The following is a 25,190-nucleotide window of genomic DNA, read 5'->3' on the forward strand; positions in this document are numbered from 1 at the left end:
CACAATAAAAAAAGTACCTAAGACTCATTCTTTGTTTTTACCTCTCCAAATCACTTCCTGTACGGTAGCTTTTGTTTGTTTGAAAAGCAGACAATCTGTCTATTGAAAGCAGAAGGGCATCTGAACCAGTGTACCCTCCCCCTCAGACTCTTAGCCACTTGTCCTATCTATCCTCTCCTTTGTTCCTTTCTCTAAAGCCCTTTGAACACAGAGCTGACAATGACACTTTAAAAAAAGGACTGTCACTGATGAGCCTGTGAGTGCTGTCAAGAGCTGGCCTTGGCCTAGCTGGCACCACAGTCCCAACTTTCTCTTCAAGATTCTCATTCCTGTGTGTCCCAGTTCCCACTCCCATCAGATGGCCACAGGCCAATACTACACATCATCCTAAGCTCTAAGTGTGCTCTGTGAACCTAACCGTCTCTCTAACATGAGGAGTGGAAACATTTCTTTGCATCATACTTTCAGCTGAGATAAAACTGGGATTCTTCTACTAGGAAATTTTATTAAGAAATGAAAAGAAAGCAACCAAACACATACACAAAACCGTTTCAGAATACAGGTTACTAATTCAAACGTAACCAACATTCTAGTCATGGTTGAAATAAAATCTAGAACTTCCCTAGTTCTTTTTCCTTACCACTCTCTAGGACAGATGCTAAATAGCTGGACTCCTCATTTGGAGGTAGAGCTGGGTTGGCATTATTTCCAAAACTAAAGGAATCCTCAACTGCTCCCTAAACAACCACTTTCTGATGATGTCTTCTGAGCCTCCATCCCTACTCCAAACCATATTCCCCACCCACCCCTCCACCCTCCAGCACTTAACCTCTACTCTGCAGTCATCCTTGTTGCCACAAAATATCACTCCCTCCTCTCTAGCTCTCACAGACCCCACCACTGACTTCTAGTTACCTACCTTCCAGTCATCTCCTCTCTCCCCCTTAAGGGCTCTGCAACTATGCGGCCTCGGAAATTCTATCTTTTTCTTCATCTTTTATCCCTTTTCTTCCTGTCGTGATAGAGTCTCCTGATGTTCCTCTACAAAATCTGTGGTCTGCAGACTCAGAGGGGACTACAGAGTTATAAGAAGGAAATCCATGAGTCCATATACAGTCACTAAGACAGAGCCCATGGACTGAGAAAATAATGTCTTATACTTACAAGCACTATTTTTAAATGTATATAAACTCTGCTTTGATTAATACAACGCAGAATAATTTAAGATAAAGTCCACAGTAGTATTTGATTGGTGTATATGTTTAATCAAGTGATACTAAAAATACAACGTAGAGGTTCTGTGAAATTAAGCTTTTAAATAAGACTCATTAGACTCCTACTTCACACCATATACAAAAATTAACTTCAAATGGACCAGCAACCTAAATATAAGAGCTATAACTATAAACAGGGATAAATCTTAATGACCTTGGATTTGGTAAGATAGGGCAAATTCTTAGACATGACAACAAAAGCTTGAGAAGCAAAACAAAACAAAAAAACCCTGATAAATTCAAATTCATCAAAATTTAAAACTTTTGTGCATCAAAGGACATTATCAAGAATGTGAAAACACGACCTACAGAAAGGGAGGAAATATTTATTTGTAAATCATCTGATAAGGGTCCAGTATCCAAAAATATATAAAGAACTCTTACAACTCTGACAAAACAACAAATAGCATTTCTCCAAAGAAGATATACAAATAGCCAATAAGCACATGAAAAGGTACTCAACATCATTAGTCACTAGGAAAGTACAAAGTAAAAGCACCATAAGATATCACTACACCCACTAGAATGGCTATAATTTTATAAAGAACAAGTACTAACAAGAATGTAGAGAAACTGGAGCCCTCATACATTGCTGGTAGGAATGTAAAATATTTTAGACACTGTGGAAAACAGTCTGGTGGTTCCTGAAAAAAGTTAAACATAAAATTACCATTTGGTGTAGCAATTCCACTCTCAGGTATATACCATACCCCCAAAGAACTGAAAATAGGTACTCAAACATTTAGACACAAATGTTCATAGTAGCATTTTTTCACAAGAACCAAAACAGAAATAACTCAAATGTCTTTCAATGGATGAATGGCTAAACAAAATGTGGCATATATATACAAGGATTAGTATTTAGCCATAAAAAGTAATGAAGTTCTGATACATGTGACACAGTGGATGAACTTTAAGAACATTATGGTAAGGGAAAGCCAGACTCAAAAAGTCAACATATTGTATAATTCCATTTATATAAAATATATAGAAGAGGTAAATCCATAGAGACAGAAAGCAGATTGGTGGTTGCCAGGGACTGGAGGAAGGGACAAATAGGGAATAACTGCTTAATGGGTACATGGTTTTATTTTGGAATGAGGAAAGTGTTTTGAAACTAGATAGAAGTGGTGGTTGCTAAATGCCGCTGACTTGTACACTTTAAAATGGTTGTTATACAATACAGAGAAGATTAGCATGGCCCCTGTGCAAGGATGACATGCAAATTTGTGAAGTGTTCCATATTTCAAAAAAATAATAAAATAAAATAAAATGGTTGTTATAAGAAATAAAAATTAAAAAAGAAAGAAAATGAGTAAATGCTATGCTCTGGTAGCACTGGGTACATAAATAGTTGTCATTTTATTCCAAACGTGATCTGTAAATTGGAAATAATTCTTAATTAAACTATTTTAAAACCAACCAAATAAATAAATAAAATGGTTGTTATGTTATGTGAACTTTAGCTCAATAAAATCAGTTTTCATATCACAGTAATTTTTTAATCTTTTAAAAAATTCCTGGTGTACAGCATAGTGATTCAGTTATACATATATATTTCCTTTTCATAGTCTTTTTCATTACAGTTTATTACAAGGTAGTGAATATAGTTCCCTGTGATATACAGTAGGACCTTGTTGTTTATCTATTTTGTATATAGTAGTTAGTTATCTGCAAATCTGGAATTCCCACCACCCCTCCTTTCCCCTCTGGTAACCATAACTTTGTTTTCTATGACTGTGAGTCTGTTTCAGTTTTGTAAATAAGTTCATTTGTGTCCTTTTTTTAGATTCCACATATAAGTGATATCATGTATGGTATTTTTCTTTCTCTTTCTGGCTTATTTCACTTAGTATGATCCATTCATGAAAGCATCAATTTTTATTTTCTTCTCACAAATCTCCTGATGGGGTGTCCATCGCTTTATAAAATCTCAGTAATTTTTTAAAAGCTAATGTAGTCAGTGCCATTACTTTCTTCTTCAGAGTCTACATGTCAGAGGACTGGCCTTCCAGAAGATTATCCTTAATTTTATTATATTAAATTATAAAGCTAAAGTAATATACTATTTTCATTAAGGAAAAAGGAGATCACTGCCACATCCATTCTCCTTAATAATTGTGGCTAATATTACATTTTTAAAAATTCCTTATCAAAAGAGAAATAAACCCAAGTATAATCATGTTTGTTAATTCAAGCCAAAAAGTGTAAACAAAAAAAGTCCTCCAAAGAGTCTAGACAATAACGTTTAAGTAATATTCTACCTAATTGACAAGAGAGATTCAAGAAGAAAAAATTGACAAATGGGTTAATCCTTTACTGATTGTTAAATACATAACAACATGTAATCCTTCTTCCTAGAGTTCTCCCACTTCCTGGCAAAGTGTCAACTAGACATTATAAACCTAAGCATTTGCTTCAAATGCCAACTAGGGCCATCCAATTAGGTTACAGTCCAAATGAAAGACCTTTACAGAGACATTTCAAAGCTAAAGCAAAGAAAAGGAAACCTGTAACATATTATAACAGTATAATTTAATTTCTAAATTTCAATCAATGTGAAATATTAACTAGTAAATCTAGCCAGTGTTATTGTTTTGTACATTCAAAGCATGACTGTATGAAGTAAGGCTACATATCATCCTGAGGCTGGAGAAAACAAGCCACATTACTTTGCAGTCATAGTTCAAAGTAAATGCTATTACCAATAAATAGGTTCTTCTCCTCAGTAAGTTTCCTTGACAACCCATTGAAAATGCACTGCAAAAACCAAAACAAAATATTCCTTACTTTAACCAGAGGCTTTACTCCTTCCTACCTTATAAAATAGTAAGTGGGGTACTGATCAGTAAATTCTTATTCTGAAACTTGATTTTTAAATACCAATTATCTAAAAAGAAATTAAATGGCAAAGCTCCTAAAAAATTCTGAAAATGACACACCAAGAAAAAAAAAGAATTTGTCATTTATTCAACAAATATTCATTAGGCATTATCATAAGCCAGGAATGGGAGATGCAGAGATTAAAACCTCTGCAATCTTGAGGCAGATCAAAGTGGGGGACTGGCCAACCAGCTATCAGACCTTCTGTGAAGCTCTTGTCATTAAGACAGGTGATACCCATACAGAGATGGATAAATGAACCCACAAAACACATCCATCCATATACGAACTCTTCGATTCACGATACACGTGGACCTCCTGGGACAATATGGTATCCACATGGACACAGGGAAAAATCATTATATCACTTAGGGACATGTGTACAGTGACAGAATAAAGAAATGTATGGGAATGATACACCTAGTGGGAAGGAGATTTACATAAAGGGCTTCAGGTGAAACAGTAATGTTTAATTTCTTAGGTTTTTAAAAATTGCTTTAATATTGCTTAATACGAATTTTCAAAAGGATATATATAAAAGAAAGCCAGTCCTCGCCCTAAAGATCTAAACTGAGTAACTAGTGGAAAGAGAACAATTTAAAGAGTACTAATACAGGGCGACAAGTGCTTTGGTTGAGGTATGCACAGGATACCACAATGACACTGAAAAGAGACACCTAACCCAGGGTAGGGGGAGGTAGTAGAGGGGTGGTAACGGACAGTTTCTTAAGGGAAGTGACTTGAGTTGAATCCAAGTTCGAAAAGGATATTTATTCAACCAAAATAATCATCAGAAGCCTACTGTATGCCCATGTGCTGGGACACAAAGCAAGGCAAATACAGCCTCAGCTGCAGAGCCTCAGCTTCAGAAAAATTTAAAGTCCAGTGGATGAGACCAACAAGAAGTAGGGTGACTGATTATATTTCAGTGACTGTGCTAAGGACCATAATGTTCACCAGATATTTCATGTTCTTTTCTACAGTATCCAACCTCCCCTTGCTGTTTCATGGGACCACCTGACTAGTTCTGGGTAATGAAATATGAGCAGAAGGGACACAGGTCACTTTTGGGCTGAGACAGGGAGAGGCCCATCTAGTCTCTCTCCTCTGTCACAGTGACCAACTCACAGTGAGTTCCAGCTGGTATAACTATAGGCCTGAGCCCCCTGAATAGAAGATAGAAGACCTCTGAAAACCCATAACTGATAGGGATCTTCACAAGTAATAAAACTCTGTTGTGTTAAAACAATGAGATTTCAGGCTAAATTTGTTATGGCAGCATAACCTAGTCTATCCTGACTAACAGTGTGAAAGGTCAGTGAAAGATTTCAGGACCTGTTGATTGCCTCACACTCTATCCTTAAGCACAGAGCTTGACCCGTATAACTGGCCAATAAATGTTTGATGAGCAAGTGAAAAAATGGACCAGTGGCTGAGAGAAGAAACAACAGCTTTAAAAAAAAAAAAAAAGTGCAGAGAGCATACAGATGGGGTTACTTACGAAGGTTGAACAAAAAGGCCGGGGTCCAATTATAAAGAGTTTGGACTGAAACCTGAGGACAGTGGGTAAGTAACTGAAGTTGTTAGAGCCGAGAAATGACATAACCTAATTTGGATTTTAGAAAGGTCACTCTGACTTGGGCTGGAGATGGGCAAACCTGGTAACAGGTATGTGTCTGCAGTTAATTCAGGCTGAGAAAGAACGAGGAAAAAAGTGCATGTTGGAAGGAAGTGACAGATTTCAGATGTATAGAAGGAAGAGTCCACAGGCCCAGGTGACTGACAGGATGTGGGCCAGGTCAGTGGTGGAACTGCCTTCCAAGGAGAATGTGGAAGGGTGAGTGGAGGAGGGAACCACAGGGAAGTTGTTGTCTGAACATAAGAATCTGAGAGTTCAATGAGATGTCTAATAATATTTCTAGTAGATAATCATATAAATGTGGGACTGGAGCTAAAAAGAGAGAAAGAGACAGAGATCTGAGAAACAATGTTCTCGTTCCCTTCCAGCCATGATAAGACTAATAAAGGAGAGAATATGTGCATTTGCAAAGCTCTGGCTGGAGAAGCCAATCCCACTCCCACTACGTACCTTCCACTCCCCTTGGTGTCTGGCAAGTTTCCATTCCCACTGCCAATAGTATAGCAGGGGTAGCTATACTCTAGGTATCCCAGGTTAAAGTTCTGGAAATATTTTCTTTAAAAAATCAATTATCTATGGTGATAATCTACATCATGGAAAATCCTGGTTAGCAAGCTATGTATCTTAGACATATTACTAATTTCCAGAAAACTCCCTATAGTAATGCACCTCACATAATCTCAATTCCAACAATGCAATGCCCCTGGCATTTGACAACTTGTCAACAATGCCATTACTGCCAGATAGCTCTGCTGGTAGCCCAGATGGCATAAAGGCTGCACCCTGTCAAATCTGTGACATGCCCTGAAAACTGCTTCTACAGTTAAGCATGTTCTAACCATTTATGCATCCCTTCTTAAAAAATAAGACCAACATAATAGTGAATAATTATCTGCAGTTGTTTGGATTCCAAATAAAATTACTATTTTTTTTTACAGAATGTTTTAAAAAACAGCTGCCACAAGTTCTTGCACACAAGGACCTATAAAATATTTAATAGATAAGTAAAGCTGAGTATGAGTTAAAATAACTTGTTCAAATTAAAGCAATAAATTATCATAGGGCCAAGAGCTAATAGTTTCAATTAGAGTTTTAGAGCCATTTTATCTTTTTGCTATTTTCCCCCACCCAAGAGCTCAAAATACTGATAAAAAGGAGGAAAAAGTTGACATAAGCAGTCAGTTTACAAAATCCCTTTATTTTATCTAGCTAATCAGGTTGTTTATTTAACAAAAGAGGAAATTCCCTGCCTAGTACAAAGACTGTGCTATGAACAGATATTCTGTAGTTTTTACTCTGCAATATAAAAAGGTAGTCACAGATATAAACTATTATACACAAATATTATTCTTAAGTATGAGTCCAAGGGTATGGCGTATACTGCTAGAGTTCTAAGGGATTGAGTATCCTGCCCTGTCTTTCCAAATTAATGTCCAAATGTTAAGATAACCACACACAGCACTTTATACTGCCTGGTATTCAATAACTTTTTTAATTTCTAAAAAGAGGACTAAAGAAACCAGTAAAGTTGTCTGTATTTGGGGTTACATAAAAATAAAAACAAAGTCTTAAAGTTGCTAGATCACACTGTCTGAGCATAACTTATTGGAATGATTGAGTTGTTCCTGTAAATCTTAACCCCCTCCCACAACTCTTGTAAATACTGCTGGGAAAAAAAGAAAAAAAAAGACTAACATGGGGGGAAGTAAATAAGAACAACAGCAAGTAGTATTCACTCACTGCTCACTTTATGCTAGATGCTGCTATTTGACATACTCTATTTTTAATATACTACCTCCAGTTTTCAAACAATCATACAAGCCAGGCATTATATAATTATCGCCATTACAGGGATGAGGAAACAAAACAGATGATTTGGTGATGTGGTGAAGGGCAAAGAAAGGGTCAGCAATGAGCCAGGATTCAAACCATAGTCTATATGCCTGACTGACCATTAGGGGACCGAGAGCCTGGTACATTCGTCATGTAGCTAGCCCCATATGAAAAATCCTCTGAAAACTTAGCCACTACTGGATAAAGCTATGGCATGATTTTCTCCAGGCCAGGTACAAGGAAAAGGAAAAGATGGAGAAGACACTTTAAACTAGTCTTTGATTCAAATTAAGAATCTGAAGCACTTTCCACTATTCCCTTCTATGAACAGACAATTTGTTTATTTTACATCTTTCCTGGCCAGAGCTGTCTTCTACAGAGCAAGGGACTGTGAACTCCTCTAAATTATGCAACTTTTTCTTACACTTTCTTTTCTGGAAATGTTTATTAATAAATACAAAAAAATGACTAATAATTCTCAATGTGAAGTTTCATTATTTTTCACATTTGTTTAGAATCTAGCATATTTCAAGTAATTCTTTACTTAAGCATTTACTCAAAAGACACTGCTGCCTAGTCATTATTTGCTTAGAAATGAACTGAGGCATGGAGGGGAGGTGCGCAAAGATACATAAAAATATATAAAGCCTACACTTGAATAGCCCACTCTCTAATGCAAGATCTGGCAAGCTGTGGCCCATGGGTCAAATCTAGTCTACCACCTATTTTTCTATGGCTAATGACTTAAGAATGGTCTTTACATTTTCAAAGGGTTGAAAAGAATCAAATTCAAATTGTAGTGTCCATAAATAAACTTTATTAGAACACAGCCATGCTCATTCATTTACCTAGTCAATGGATGCTTTCAAGCTACAATGGCAAAGTTGAGAAGTCTTCGCAGAGATCATGTGGCCCATAAAGGCAAAAATATTTACTAACTGGTCCTTTATGGAAAAAGTTTGCCAGCCCTTAATCTAATGAAGGGCCCAAGGAGGCATATCATCATGTTCATAAGGACAACTAAGGAGGAAAGAAGATTCTGAGAGGACCTCAGAATACTGCTCAAGAGGGAACATTTGATCTGGGCCTAGAGGAGAAATTTACTGAGACTAGAAAAGAGAGGTGTTCCAGACAAGGGGCACTGCAATTACAAAGCCACAGATGCAGGCAACAGTACATTATCCCAGGGTATGCCGAGAAATTCAACTAGTTTGATACCGTGAAGGGTAAGTGACAAGAAGGAGGAAGTGTGCAACAGAGAAGGCTGATAAATTAACTGAGACCAGTATAAAAAGTCCGTATAAAAAGCTCATCAAAGAGTTACAACAACTGAAGGCAACTGGGAATCCTCCTTGGTTTTGGGGGAGGAAAATGGCAATCTCACTTGTGTTTCAGAAGCATGAATATGGAGGCTGAATGAGTGATGGGGAGGTGGGGCAGAGAGTTCAGTCAGAGAATAAGGGAGCAGCATATAATCAGCATCCCTGGAGATGGGAAGCAGCAAGTGGGTTCAAGTCATATTTAGGAGACAGCAATGACAGGAGCCAGTAACTAGTCAGAAATGAGGGTGCAGTGAAAGGGATGTAGAAGCTATGGTTTCTAACTGAGGTCAATAGTTGGACAGAGATATCCATTTCTCAAAAGAGAAATACAGGAGAGGAGCAGGTGGGAAAGGGAAAAATAGTCTGAGATACTACAGGAGAACTTAAGCTTCCTACACTCTCTGTATATTGTGAGAACTTCAAAACCACAATTTAGAAGTCCATTTGAAAGCATTCACCCAAGAAACAATAGTTGTCTCTGTACAGTACAATCAACGGCTCTAAGGAGGAGGAGGCATTTCACTTTAAAACCTTGTGTACAGCTTGAATATTTTAGAACAAGCATTGAAGACTTTTATAATTGACCCAAAAGAATGCCAAGCATTATTCCCTAGGAAATTTCTGAAAGCCAAATGGAGTGAATGAAATATTTAGAATGCTCATGTTTCTTGAGGTCATTAAAACAAATGAGGCCACAGGAACAGCATTCCTGACATCCATAAACTGCATTATTTTCCCACACACAGTCTTAGAGCTATAGGAATACGCTGTAAAAAGGCAGGTATTGTGTCCCCAATATATTAATCATATTTCAATCTAATTTAATAGCTTTATGTTTTATTTACTATTGTATTATTTAATTGTTTTATTTTGGTGAGGGGAGGTAACTAGGTTGATTTACTTTTGGAGGCACTGGGGACTGAACCGAGGACCTCCTGCATGCTAAGCATGTGCTCTACCACTTGAGCTATACCCTCCCCCTTCAATCTAATTTAAGATGTTAAAATTTAAATCACAGTTGTATGCTGTCTACTTTATAGAGGACGGTCAGGAGACAGGTTACAAGTCTGCCTCTTCCAGCCAATCAGCCACACAACTGCAAAAAATTAAAAAATATATATATGTATACAATTCAGCTTTGTTTCTAAATGAGGTAGTCCAAATAATCTCTAAAACTCTTCCACCATTAACAATCTATTGTTCTAAAATTACACAAGTTTATGTGTCTAGAATTGTAGTTCCTAATTCTATTTTTTTAGAATCTATTTTTTCAACAGTACACACTGCACATGTTGAAAAGGTACAAAAGAATATGCAATGAGAGACCTTGTCTCCTACCTCCATCTCCAGAGGCACTTCTTATGAAGATGTCTTGAATATTATTTTCTTTCATCTTTGTTAACACAAATAGTAACCCAACATACACACTGTTGTATCTCACATTCTCACTTAAATCATGGGGATCATTTCATCACTACATACCAAAGAACTTCCTTTTTTTTTTTTTAATGATCATGTGGTATTTTCTAAAACTTCTTTTAGAAAATTCCAAACATAGACAAAGTAGAGAGAAAATATAATGAATCTCCAAGTATTCATTACTCAGCTTAAATAATTATTAATGTTTCTCCGTGTTTTACCTATTCCCTACTCCCAGGATATTTTACAGCAAATCCCAGATATCAATATATTTTACCACTAAATACTTTCAATTATATACCACTAACAGATAAGGGCTTAAAAAAAATAATGTCATTATTATACCTAAAAAAATGAACAATTTCCTATAACCATCTATTAAATAGGCCATATTCAAATTGCTCCGATTGTTTTGAAAATGTTATTTTATAATTGGTTTATTTAAATGAAGAACCAAACTAGGTCCATACATTGCATTTGGTTGATATGACAAGTCTTAGTCTAAAACAGTTCCCTGACCTGGCTCTTTGTTTTCAAGTCATTTATTTGTTGAACAAAACAGATCATTTATCCTGTAGTATTTCTCAGTTCTTGCATTTGCTAATGCTGTCCCTTGTGGTAACAGTCAACTTGCTCCTCTAGCAGACCCCGTATTTCCTGTACCCAGGTCATTAGATCTTGAAGCTTGATCAGTCTGGGATTTGGTGTTTTGGCAAGAAAACTTCACTGATGGTGCTACATGCCTCCTATCACACTGCACTGCGAGTTACATAAGATCTGACAACATTTTTAGTGATGAGAAGATAAAATTGTGGTTTTAAATGTTGTCACATGATGTCCATTATAGAACTCACCATCAGCCTTTCATTTAATGGTTTTAGTATCTATTAATGACAGCCATCTATATCCATGATCTCATTAGGGAATGTAAGTGGTCATTTACTGATTCTATTGTCCCTTCTATAGTTATTAATTAGCTGGAATTCTATAAAGAAGCAATTTCCTTCCTTGACTGTTTGAGTAGAGGTAAATATAGGAAAGGCGAAGTAAATGCTTGATTTTTTTCCTCCTTATTTACTAATTTTCAGAATAATGAGATAGTGCCTAAGCAACCCCCACACACCTTGTTATTGCTGCATCATTGACTAGATTTTTATATTTCAGTGTTTCAATCAAATGCAGTCATTTATCTTTTGATGCTCCCATCTTTAACCAGCCAGAACAGCTTCAGGGTGGCTCCTGTCCCCTTTTTCTCCAGCACTTCATTATAAAAACTGACAAGCATACAGATAAGTTGAAAGAACTGTATAGTAACCACCCATACACCTACCACACAGATACTACCAGTAATGTTTCACAAATCTTGTTTAACTCATGTCTTTCTGACATAAATCTTTAATCTTGGATAGTTTTCTTGCTGTTTGTTATTGTATGATATCTCAAGCTCATGTTAAGTACTTCTGGCTCCAGATGTAAATTCAACTGTTTCTCTAAGGAGCCCCTGTTCCTTTTAGTGGGAAATGACATTTAAAGACTTCAATTTAGGTACTAGATGCTATTATGTTGTCATTGCTTCTAAGCCTTTTCAATGACAGACAAGAAATATGTACTATTAGAAAGAAAATAAAAGAATAATAATTGAAAAGAAAAATAAATCATGTGTCACACTGGTATTTCCATTTCAGATTAAAAGGTACTAAGCTTTTTAACTTCTTGGATTTAATGCTTAAATTCTTTAATGTTGAATCTAACAATAACATAATCATCTATCTGAGTTGTCCCATAATGTAAAAGTTTCAAACTAACAATACCATTAACCATAAAACAAAGTACAGTTTAAGATTTCTTTGTAGTTCTTAGCCTATGGATAGATCCCACTAGAGATGTTCAATCAAAATACTGTTTTAAAGTCACATGAAAGATTTATTTTCTGTATGATTATGCCACAAGCTTGGTATATGGTTAGATTCATTTGTTTCTGTTGTTTTCCATTTTTAGGAACTGTGCTTTGTTGTAACTGAAGTATAATTCATGCACACTGGAATGTATAGACCATCAAGGCACAGTCTCATGAGTCTGACTTACGCATGCACTTGAACCCACACCCCTATAAAGATACACATCTCTATCTCCCCAGAAAATTCCCTACACTTCCTTCCTGTCAATGTCCCTGACCCAGAGGCAAACACTATTGTGATTTATACCACTACAGACAAATTAGTTTTGTCTGTTCCGAATCTTCATGTAAATGAAATCATACAGTAACTACTGGAGATTTTTATTATACAGATGTACCATAATTTATTTAACCAGACCTCTTGATGGACATTTTGGGCATTTCCAGTTTCTGCTATTAAAACAATGTTATGATAAATAGCCCTATACATGAACAATTTCCCACATGTGAATATACTGGTAGAATTCATATATTCACTCACTCACTCACTCACTTGTTCAACCAATATTCACTGAATATCTACTCCATGTGAATCACTGTTCTAGGCACTCTGGCTAGACAAAAAGCAAACAAAGACCCTGCTCTTACGGAACATACAATCTAATGGGAGAAGACAAAAAAAAAAATAATGTCAGATGGTATGTAGTAACAAGATAAACAAGGTCAATAGGGAAGAAGAAATTAACAGAGTACTCTTTTAGATAGGGAGGTGAGGGAAGGTCTTGAGTACAAATCTGATTGAAGTGAGGAAACAAGCCTTTGGCTCTCCAGGGAAAGGGCATCTCAGGCAAAGGTCCTGCCCTGAGGCAATGAAGTACTTGGGGTCAAAGTAAGAAAGCCAGAGTGGCTAGAGAAGAATTAGCAAATGAGGCAGCGGAAGGGGGAGGTCTCAGAGGGCTTCACAGAACAAATTAAGAAGGTAAGGTGTTGGGATCTTATCTCAAGTAAAGAAGAACACCCCTTCTGAGGGGTTTTAAGCACATATTTTAACAGAATCACTGATGTGCAGTGTAGAAAACAGACTGCAAGATGGAACAAGGATGGGATAAGGAGACTAGTTAGGAGGATTTACATAATAGTCCAAGGAAAGAAGTGATGATCGTTTAGACTAAACAGGTAGCAGTGGGGGTAGTGAGAGAGTGATAAGGTTCTGACTCTTCTTTCAAAGGGAGAGTCAATAGAATTCCTGATGTGGGGGCTGTGAGCAAAAGAAGGAAGTCAAAGATAACTCCAGTTCTTTGGCATGAACAAATGGACAAAATGGGAAGACAATGGGAGGAGCAGATTGGAGGGTAATACCAAAAGTTCAGTTTTGCATGTGTTAAGTCTGAGGTGCCTATCCAACTCACAAATAGAGTTGCTGAGAAGGCAGCTGGAGATGAGTCTGCAGTTCAGCAAAGAGGTCAGAGGTGGAAATCGACATGTGGCAGTACGTGGAATTTGGGGCTGGATGAGATCACTTAGAGAAGTCTGGAGTGCTCATGGCCTGAGTCTGGGGCTCTTTAATGTTTTAAAGGATCGAACAAAGGAGTCAGAGAAGAAACAGTAAGGGAAAAAGAAAACCAAGCGTGGGGCATGCAAGAAGCCAAGCAAAATGTTTGAAAGGGGGAGGGAATGATCAATTGGATTAAATGCTACTAAGAGGTCATTTAAGATGAGGACTGAGAACTGACCACTGGATTTGGCAACACAGAGGTCATTTGTATCATGGTAAAGGTAATTTCTTCATAAAACCTAAGACAAGAACTGCTGTATCAAAGATAAACACATTTGTAATTTTAATAAATACTGGCAGTTTGCCTTCCATAGAGGTTGCACCAGCTTATATGTCTGCCAGTACCATGAGACTGACTGTTCCCACACATTTCTGCCAACACACGGTATTACTCAATTTTTTTTTAAAACTGGCCAATTTGACAAGTGAAATATAGCATATCCTTTTGGTTCATATATTTAGGAGTTACTTGTGTTTCCTTTTCACATCCTTTGCTCATTTGTCTATTGAGTGGTCTTTTTCTTACTAATTTGGAGAAGCTCTTTATATATTAAATAAATTAGCCTGGTGAGTGTTGATTTGACTTTATAGTGATTTTGCCATGTAGAAGCTTTCTGTGTTTATGTAATCAACTGTATGATCTTTTCTACTTTGCCAATCTGATGAGTTTCCCCCCTCCAGCTTTAATGAGGAAATATTTCATATTTATTTATTTAACTTATTGACAAACAAAACTATAAATTAAAGGTGTACAACATGATGGTCTGATATACAGTCATCCTTTGATATCCAAGCGGGACTGGTTCCAGGACCAGTTGGTTCCAACTTCAGTAGTTCTTGTCTTTCAAGAAATTTGCCCATTTCATTTAAAATATTGATTTGATTGCCTTAAAATTATTCATAATATTCCCTTATTACCCTTTTAATATTCACAGAATCTATACTGATTCTTTCTGTGGAATACTGTACTTTCATTCCTGATATGGCTGATTTCATGACTGAGTCAGGAAACATACAAGTTAAGTCTGAAGCATCTTGCTATACCATATGTTAAGGAAGCTATTACAAAACCTCTAGGGTTATATCAGAAGGACTCAGGAGTCAACTTGAAGAGGCTCCTACTGGTCAAAAATAGATCCATAAGAATAACTGCAATGGATTAAAACATCAGGTATGAAACATCAAATAAATGGTATTTCCCCTCAATTTACCATTATTCCCCAAATTAATTAGTTGGTTCACTGGATTCCTTCAGTTTTGTTTTGTTTTAAATTATCAATATGTACCTATGGGTTGAAACATACTTGATGTACATTAACTTAATTTGATGAATAATGGTAAATTGAGGGGAAATATCAGCCATTTATCTTATCTTTCCTTTATGAACTTTCAGGGTATAATTATGACATTGTATTTTCTTTTTAAAGAGTGTTCTCTTTTAGAAATACTTGCTGAATATTTATAAATGAGATTATAACATCTAAGATTTAATCTAAGCTAATACAGGAGGGGGAGGAATGTATAGGGATATACATGAAAACAAAATCAGTCATGAGTCGGTAACAGCTGAAGCTGAGAAGCTGAGTGAGGAGTATATGGGGGCTCATTATACTATCCAGTCTACTTTTGTACAGATTTGAAATTTTCCATAATAAAAAGGCTTTTAAAAAAATGTCTTGGCTACTATTAGCCCTTTGTGCTTCCATATATATTTTGGAACGACTATTTTAAAAATGCTGAGATTTTGATTAGTAATACAAAAACTAAAAGATTAATTTGGGGAGAACTGTAATGTCTTCTATTCCATTAACAAGGTGTAGCTTTCCACTTACATAAGTCCTTCAAATCTTTCCTTTTATGACTTGAATTAGATAGCACACTTAGAAGTTCCTAACCCATCCAAGACTGCAATGAAACTATCTCATGCTTTCTTGTAGCAATTTATGGTTCTCTTTTAATTGTTCATGCTTCCTATCTACAATGGAAATTATCCTGATATAAACAGCAGTAAATAATCCAACTTAATTTTTTTCTAGATAATCTGCCAGTTGTTCATATATGCATTCTGTTCTATTGATTCATTTGTCTACTCATGATCCAATTTACTAGCATTCTATTTTAACTATCATAGCTTTGCAATGGTCTAACTGGACTAAACATCACCACTCCCACCCTTCATTCTTCTTTTTCAGAATTTTATTGGCTATTCCTCTGTCTGCTTATCTATTTGAACTTTAGAAATTGCTTGAGTGGTTTAAAGAAAATTACTTATAATTTCTACAAAGATCGAGTTAAATTTATAGATTAACTTAACAAGAATTGACAAGATATTGTCAATTGTTCAAGATACAGAACCTTCCTACTTAATACAGTATGTTTTTCCATTTGTTCAAGCCTTTTAATAATATTTGAAAACTTTCCTTTGCACAGATCTTACCCATTTCTTAAGCTTATTCTTTACGTTATCGTTACAATGGGCTCCTACCTCTATTCTATTGCTTATAATTTAAAAGAAGTCATGCTAAATTTCTACAGGCTACTCTTAATATCAGTTCCACACATAAGCATAATCACATGATTGAGGGAAAATTATTTTTAAAACTAAAAAAGAAATTTTTATTTTACACCAATGTATTGTAAACCATGATGGTTTACTTTATGGCTATAGTTTGCCACGCTATACTATACCGCCCAGATATGACACAAACAGATGTACAGGAAAGGCAAGCCTTATGGTGGGGCCAGAAGTGCAATAAGTGAGGGCAGGCAGGTCACAACCCACTGTTCTTTTCCAATTCTGACCATGTCTGTGTGAATTCCAGCTTACCATTCTTATCAAAATGAGAACTGAAAAAGGGCCAGATGTACATGGTATACTACGAACAAAACGAATACTAAACTACACAGGAGAAAACTACGATGGGAAGGTAATTTTTATAGGAAAAATACTTTTACGTAATTTCAAGTACTATATTTCACAAATTTTTGTGTTCCTAACTGAATTAAATTTAACTGTCAAACTATTATTTTACTACAAATTACACTTCATTTACTCTATGTAGGAAGCTGGGGAGTGTATCACCAGAAATCACAGAAGAAAACTAGGTAGCAACTGCATTAAGATTGAGAATTCATAGCTAAGAGTTCTTCGCTTGAAGACACTCCAATGCTGTATGACTCAATAAAAAGAAGTAAATGTGGAGAGACAGGGTTCATTATAGACAAGATGTTTTAATTATTCTAACTCCATAGAAAATCAGTATAAGTGAATGCTATACAATCAAACATCTATTATAAAAGTCATAAGAAACTGATGACACAGGTTGTCTACAGGAAAAGAAACTAAGTAACTAGAGGGTTAAGTATGAAAGGGAGAATTTTTACAGCATCTCACGTGGGCCTTTTGAATTTTGAACAATGTAAATGTACTGCCGATTCAAAAGTAAGTTTAATTTAAGGGCTCATTAAATATTACAAAATGACCAAATGAAGAACAATTCTGAATCTTCTACAAACCACATTTAAAGACATTGTCATGGGAGACGGTATAGCTCAAGTGGTAGAGTGCGTGCTTAGCATGCACAAGGTCTTGGGTTCAATCCCCAGTACCTCCTCTAAAAATAAATTTAATTACCTCCCTCCCACAAAAATAAATGAATAAATAAAGACAGTGTCATTATACCACTTAGATTCCCCACATAGGGGGAACCTGCTCTGTAAATGCACCTTAAAATGTAATGCCAGGAAAAGTCTATTTCTATGTTAACTTATACGTGTGCTTTTATCAGTCAGTAAAAAGCCATTACTCCTATCCCCTTTTCCTCTTTCTTTTTTGCTAACCCATAAGAGAGCTAGATTTAGTGGAATATTGCCCATTCTTGGAACATACCTTCTACACATCTTTCCTAAATTTTAGCTGATCTGTTTCATTTATTTTTAATGCCAGGTCTCATAAATGTTTTTCTTACAGTAAAGAAACTCAAAATTGTATTAGCCTTAACATTCCTTTTTTTCAACCATCAAGAGGCTGAAACAAAAATTACCCTCCTATAGAAAAGCATCATTCCTGAACAATTAACTTGTAGTGCCTCTAAAACTTTAACAATTAGATCCTAAATTTGTCTCTCAATTGTACTTCAAAACATTTGGAGAATGAAATGGCCTCACAACACCCACCTAATGAAGTATGTAGAAAACAAAGCCTATTTATTCATGAATTTATAATGAATTATAAGTTGCTATTTAAAACAAACCACTGTAAAAGGAAAACTTTAAAGAGAATACTTTTAAAAACTTGAGATGAAATACACATAACATAAAATTAACCATTTTAAAGTGAACAATTAGGTAAAAGAACAATTAGTACTTAGTATTCACAATGTTGTGAAACCACTGCCTCCAGCTCCAAAACACCCTTATCACCACAAAATAAAACCTCATACCCATTAAGCAGTTACTCCTCATCCCAGACATCAGACCTCTAGCCCCTGGTAACCAACAATCTGCTTTCTGTAACTATGAATTTACCTCTTTTGCATATTTCATATAAATGGAATCATAGAATATGTGACAAAAAGGTTGGCTTCATTCATTTTAGCACATTTCTGAGTTCATCCACATTGTAGCATGTAACAGTACTTTCATTCTTTTTTATGGCTAATAATAATCCATTGTATGCATACACTGCAATTGTTTTATCTATTCATTAATTGATGGACATTCGGTTGTAAGTGGAACTACAAGGTCAAACAAAATTCTATGTTTAACTTTCAGGAACCACCAAACTGTTTCCACAGCAACTGAACCATTTCACATTCCCACCAGTAACACACAGGTATCCTATTTCTCCACATCCTCACTAATACTTGTTATTTTTCATTTTTTAAAATAATGGCTGTAAAGTGGTAAAAACTATTTTAAGAATGTCCTAATAATTACCTAACTTCTGAAAGAAGATAGAATGCCTGATCAGTAGCAATAGGAAAAAAATAAATTCTTAGTTTATTTAAGCAACTTCATTTCCATTATTTAAGTTATTTATAGTTGCATTATCAAAGTCATAAAAAGACATAGAGAAACCTTAGATGTATAGTACTAAATGAAAGAATTCAATCGGAAAAGGCTACATATTGTAATAATTCCAACTATATGACATTCTGGAAAAGGCAAAACTATGGAGACAGTAAAAGATCACTGGTTGCCAGGGGTTATGGGGAGAGAGGGATGAATAGGCAGCGCACAGAGGATTTTGAGGGCAGTGAAACTACTCTGTATGATACTCTAATGATGGATACATGTCCTTATACATTTATCAAAATCCAAAGAATGTATAACACCAAGAGTGAACCCTAATCTAAACTATGGAGTCTGGGTAATAATGATGTGTCAATGTAGGATCAGTGACACATGTACCACTCTGGTGGGGGATAGTGACAGTGGGGAAGGCTGTAAGTATGCAGAGGCAGAGGGTACACAGATAGTCTATACTTTTCACTCAATTTTGCTGTGACTCTGAAAAATAAATTCTATTAAAAAACATTAAAATGTGTTTTAAGATACTGCATGTATTTTAAAATGCTATTGCTGGATTGCTTTAAAGGACCAATGAAGGCTCAACTAAATGCATAAAATTATTAGTAACAGTTGTAACTAATATTTCTAGAGCAATTTAGAATGTCCCAAGTGCTATGCATGTAAATACAATCTAACTTAATTCTCACAATAACATCTAGGAATTAGATGATGTTAGTAGACGTATTTCTATTTCACACTTGAAGAACTAGTTTAAAAAGGATAACTGAGACCTGAACTACAGACCCGACTCTAAAACAACGTTCCTTCCACCAAACCCCTGACTCCATCTGACTGCTGTAGCAGTATGCACCATTAGCTAACACTCATAGAGTCTTGGGAGTCTGCATCTGAATAAAGAGCAAATTACAATTGTTACATACAGCTTCAGTTCTATAGCAAGAGGTTTAAATCTGCAAAACATACTCAGTTAACAATTAATCATAACACTCAAACCAGCAAGAGTGTCACCTTTCTCCCCATTCTACTGGGTAACCAAAAGCCAACAGATGTTTATAACTGGTTTATGAACAGTGAGGCTGCATTACACACTAGCAGTCATGCCAAGGTTCACTGGGTTCTAAGCCAGCAGAGCCTTGGAGTCCTCTAGATCCACACACTCACCCTCAGAAGGATAAGGGGTTACTTGGGTCCCTTTACAGGTTAACAAGTACAGGCATCTAGTCACTCCACTAAAGGAAGGCAGCTATGCAAACTATATGAGCAAAAGAGGCAAATAACCAAAGAGAAATAAAAACACAAAGGGCAAACAGACTTAACTCCTCAACCACCTGCAACATTGATAAATAACTGAATTTTTATCCTAGCCCATTTAAAAAGAGGAGGGAAGTAGGCTTGTCCTTTAAGGGTAAGAAGCAAACTCAGCAGTCGTGGGAGATTAGGGAGCCTTGGCAGTGGGAAAAAGAAGGCCCAAAATAGATGTATTAATAAACACAGCTAGGTGAGAGTTCTGATCAGCACATATTTTTAGTAATAGCACATTTATAATTTTCACATGTCCGGTTCAAAATTAGTGCAGCTATAAGTCTCTCAAAATGTCAGAAAAATGATTCCTACCCCACAATCATCCTCACAAAGGAAATAATCACGCAGCCAAAGCTCAGAACTGATTCTACTGTTGCCCTGTAAACTTGCAAATCGGCCTTGACAGAGTTGTCACTCCCACCATTTACCTTCACTCACCCTGCACTCCTGTCTCCAGTCAAAACGAACTTCCTTTATGCTCCATGTTTGATTTGTGGGTGGGTGTGATTGTGTGGCAGCCTCAGGAAAGCAGCAAGGAAAGGAAGAAGAGAAATGTGGTGGAGACTCCTGGTTGTCTCCCAGTATCTGTTCCCAGCTTCATCCCTGGGAAGCTAAACAAGGAAGCCATTTTTTGCTAACTAACCAGACCGAGTCAAGTTCTAAAGACTAAACTTGACCACACCTTGTTTCAGGTCACAAATTTCTCTGCTGGTATATTGCTGTCAAATTATTGTATTATAAAGCTGTTTTTATCTACCTCTATTGGACACTAAGAATCAAGAAACATATTTTAGATGACTGTAAAAAGTCAGAAAACAAAAATGGCATAAGAAATTGTAATAGTTCTAAGTTGTCCTAACCGTCAATCATTGCAAATATAACTGAATTTAAATGAACTAAGGTTTTGCTCTCATCTAGAAGCTCAGCCTTTTTGTTCTCTAGCACTGAAAAAACTCCTATTATCATTTTCAGTATTTCCAAAAGCAGTTCAACCTGTTTCCCTTCTATAGAAGCTTTTTTTTAAAATAAGTACTTATATCTTAAAATATTTGTATTTTTACTAATAACAATTTCTAAATTGCTGACAGTATCTAAATCTAAACAACAGGTAATCAATATGAAAATCCTACCCATTCTTTGAGATCTTACCCATCAACACAAATGATTATTGTATCACAACCTATAACAGACCATTAGCTGAATACAGGATAGAGAAGGAACACTAGTATAGAACTATAAGTTTACAAGGAACATAAATACACATCTACAAATTTCTTTCAAAATTATTTCTACCAGATCTGCAAGTTGCATTCAACTGGTCAAAATCACTGTATACAACATGAATATGTCCCCATACTTCAAAAGCTAACAGCAAATGAAAAAATATAATATCTTTTGACTTTTTTGTGTGGGAATTAAAGGTTACTCATACCTTCAATGTTACTTAAAGATACTTGCAAAAAGCATTCTGAAGTCTCTTTTAGAAATAAAATTTAGAAGTAAATTTAGAAATAAAATTTAAAAAATAAAATTATTTTAAAAATAAATTATTCTGAAATAATGAAATAAGGTATTCTAAATAACGAATAAGATATTCTAAGTAATGAAATAAGGTAGTTCCTTTTAAATTTAAAGGTAGAAATTCCAAATATATCACACAAGCAACTTTGGTCATTTTGTAAATCATAATGCACAGTTACATTTCAATGTGCATTTTAATATGCATCAGGTACAAAACAATTTATTTGCTGACAAATTATACTTCTCTTACATGATTATTTTAAACTAAACTAAACAATGTGAATTACCTGGTAAATGACAGAAAGGTAGAAACAGACTGTATTTTGACATTCATACATTCATTCAAAAACTATTTCTTGGGAATATATATGCATCAGTCTCTTAACTAGGCACTGGGCTACAGTGGTGAATGAGACAGAGGAGACAGCTGCTCTCATGGACTCAATGTTAAGGGAGGGAGACATGTAAAGGGTATGGTAATATGAGACAGTGGTAAGTGCTAGAAGAAAATGAAAGAGCATGATGCGACAATGTGCAGCCTGGGGAGCTACATTAAAGACAGTCAGGGAAGACTCCTCTGAGAAAAACCAGTATGTTGATCTAAAGTGATTCATCTTTTACTTAAAATCATTTATTTTTCACATGCCACCCCAGAATGGTGACAAAATTTATTTTTAATGCATACAGAAGATTACAGCTAGCCATGAGCTGAGCAGGTGCCAGAGGGTCTTCTCAGGAACTGGAAGCACTATTAAGCAGCTAGCTGGTAGACTCCAAGGACAGGAGACTAATCCTGACTTCTTCCTAGAGTGACTAACACGCGCCTGTGCTAAGATACATAATACTTATAATCTTGTAGACAAATCCAAGATTTCCTAGAGGCAGTTTATTACAAGTCTATTACCTGAAAGATTAAAAGGAAAAGAAACGATTGAATAAGTCTCTGAAACAATATTTAGAAAGTGCTACATTTTCTTCTGGTTTATTTTAAAGAATTGGTGACTCCTCAGAGAACATGGCAAGTATTACTTAGAAGTCAAAAGAGATCATTCATAAAATATTTCTGACAACTTGCACCTGTCCATTAAGATAAAATTTCCTTTGCTGCCTTCTTGGCACCATTCTACATTATATCTCCAGGATGTTCTTTGAACCCAACATGACCATATCCTTTGCTCCAGAGAAGGGCTAGGAAAGCACAGTCCAAATTCAGCTTAATTCTCTGGCCTCAGTGTGAGAAACCATGCTGTCATGTAGTCCAGAGAAAGGCACAGAACTGGAAGTTTGAGGAACTGATATAATGGTGAAACTGGTTGCCTTCTTTTTTCCTGTTGCTTGGTCTTCACACTGTGGCACCACCAACCATCCCTCAAGTTCAGGGTCCTTCAGCCATCCAAGGTTCAAGTCACAAACTTAGGAATCACCAGAGCCACCTTCTCCCTGTCCTTCATCCCTCATATCTGACCTGTTACCAAGTCTGGATCTTTCCTCTCTACATCTCTGAAATCTATCCACTTCTCTCAGCTCCACTGTCACTAACCACCTGACTCAATGTATTTACTTGACAGGATAGTAACCGCCTTACTGGTCTCCTAATATATGTGCTCTCCTCCCTCCAATCTATTCTCTCTTCTGCAGCCCAAATTATCTTTCAAAACAAAAATCTAGTCAAATTTCCCACCCAACCCTGCTTTTATCAAAATCCTTCAAAGGCCTCACATTACTTTTAAAAATCATAACTATAATCAGATGGGTGAAAATACAGATGAAAAAGGCTGACCAAGTACTGATTAAAGCTGTACAGTAAGTACACTGAGCATCTCTCTTCTGTGTACATTTGAAATTTTCCACAATAAAAAAAGTTAAAAAATAATTAACAACCAAACCAAGACCATGGCTGACAAGGGTTCCATGGTCTGGTCCCACCGACCTCACTTCATGCTTGTGTTCTGTACCTCTATAGCACTGGCCTAACTTCGTTCTTCAACCACTCCACACTCGCTCTTACTATAGTGTCTGCACATGCTGTTCCTCAGTCTGGAATGCCCTTCCCAATGCCTAATTAACTCCAACTCATCCTTCAGAGATCAGGGTAGCCTTCCCCAAGACATCCCTGCCCACCATGTCCTTATCAAGATCTTTTGTCAAACGTTGCTGACTAATGTTCTTTTCCTAGATAATGTTATCTCAATTTGTGATCAAACATTTTTGAGTGTGATTAACTGTAAACTTCATAAAAGCAGAGTCCATATTTTTGTTTATCAGTGAATACTGAGCATCTAGTACAGGACCTGGTAGAGAGCCATCACTTTAAAAGTGGTTGTTGAATGACTATTATCTAAGACTATCAAGGGGACTCCTTTCAAATTTTTATAACAAAAAGCACTCTAAATTAAAAAATATATATATATATGTGTGTGTATATATATATATATATATATATATGTATTATTCTGGTCTCAGTTTCCCACAAGCTGCTACAGAGAAATCGTTCTTATTTATTCCCTTTGGAGAGTCTTTCCTTTGAGATATTGGACTACTCAATATTCCTGTGATGGAAGTATCAGGCTTACCAACCAAAAATAACCACACAAACCCACACCCTGGTCTCATCTCACTCTTCTTTATAGTTGCTTCTCCTCCTCCCTCCCCCAAATCAACATCAAAGGACTAGAAAATACTTGGCGATAAATTCCCTGTCAGACCCCAGGAATTTCCTTTCAGTTTCTGCTCCAGATGGCTGGCAAGCGGAATTCTATTAGGGATGCTTCAGCAGAGGCCTCAGGACTTAGCTCCATTCTGCTTCCCTTGTGGTCACCACTAACATTTCTTTTGCAATATACTCCTGGTATCATCACAGGGCCATTTACTTTGTATCATGTGGGAAATTAATATTAAAAGGGCTTATCTTTTTATTTTATCAAAACTTCTGGGAGACAGGCAGAAAGCAGAAGCTAGAAATTAAATCTGATTTAAATGATTGTGTTTATCATGTTAACACTCAGTGTAACAATTCATGTAACTAGAGAGTGACAACTTTATCATTAATTTTCTTAGAACTACAGTGCTATTACGACCCTAAGAAATAAATGACCAGCAAGGAAACTGAATTTATCAAGATCTCTTCTAAACAAAAAACTGTAAGAAGCATCTGGCAGAGGCTTTCCCAATTCAGACAGCATTAATCCAAATTTATAATTGAGCCAAGTAAAAATTTAACTTTTGTTCTATGACCTGCTGAGTAAATCAAGAGTCAAGTCAGAAAAAAAAAAAAAGTGAACACCCTCAAGCACTTGTTCTTATGAAAATAATCCATATTAACTACAAATCACTCTTGTCAAGTAAAGCTAGACAGTGAGGATGCCTGCCCTCCCATCCCCAAAATACTCTAATACTACGTAATTACCTATCTGTGAATCAACAACGTGCCATAATATGTAGTTCAGATTGTTAACTGGCATTATTACTGGCAAATAAGTCTGAATTAAGAAGATTCTACTTAAAAAAAAAA

At 36.0% G+C, this 25,190-nt stretch overlaps 1 protein-coding gene and 1 non-coding gene across 2 annotated transcripts in view; one reads left to right on the forward strand and one right to left on the reverse strand.

The window, feature by feature from the left end:
* Positions 1-25,190, reverse strand: part of NUDT3 (nudix hydrolase 3) — an 89,021-nt gene that overhangs the window by 42,372 nt on the left and 21,459 nt on the right. The gene's annotated exons all lie outside the window — the stretch shown is intronic.
* Positions 2,421-2,523, forward strand: LOC116147855 (U6 spliceosomal RNA). The gene has a single exon (XR_004131447.2). It is a non-coding gene; the product is annotated as a U6 spliceosomal RNA (small nuclear RNA).

This window comes from Camelus dromedarius, chromosome 19 (assembly GCF_036321535.1).
Source record: "Camelus dromedarius isolate mCamDro1 chromosome 19, mCamDro1.pat, whole genome shotgun sequence".
Lineage (NCBI taxonomy): Eukaryota > Metazoa > Chordata > Mammalia > Artiodactyla > Camelidae > Camelus > Camelus dromedarius.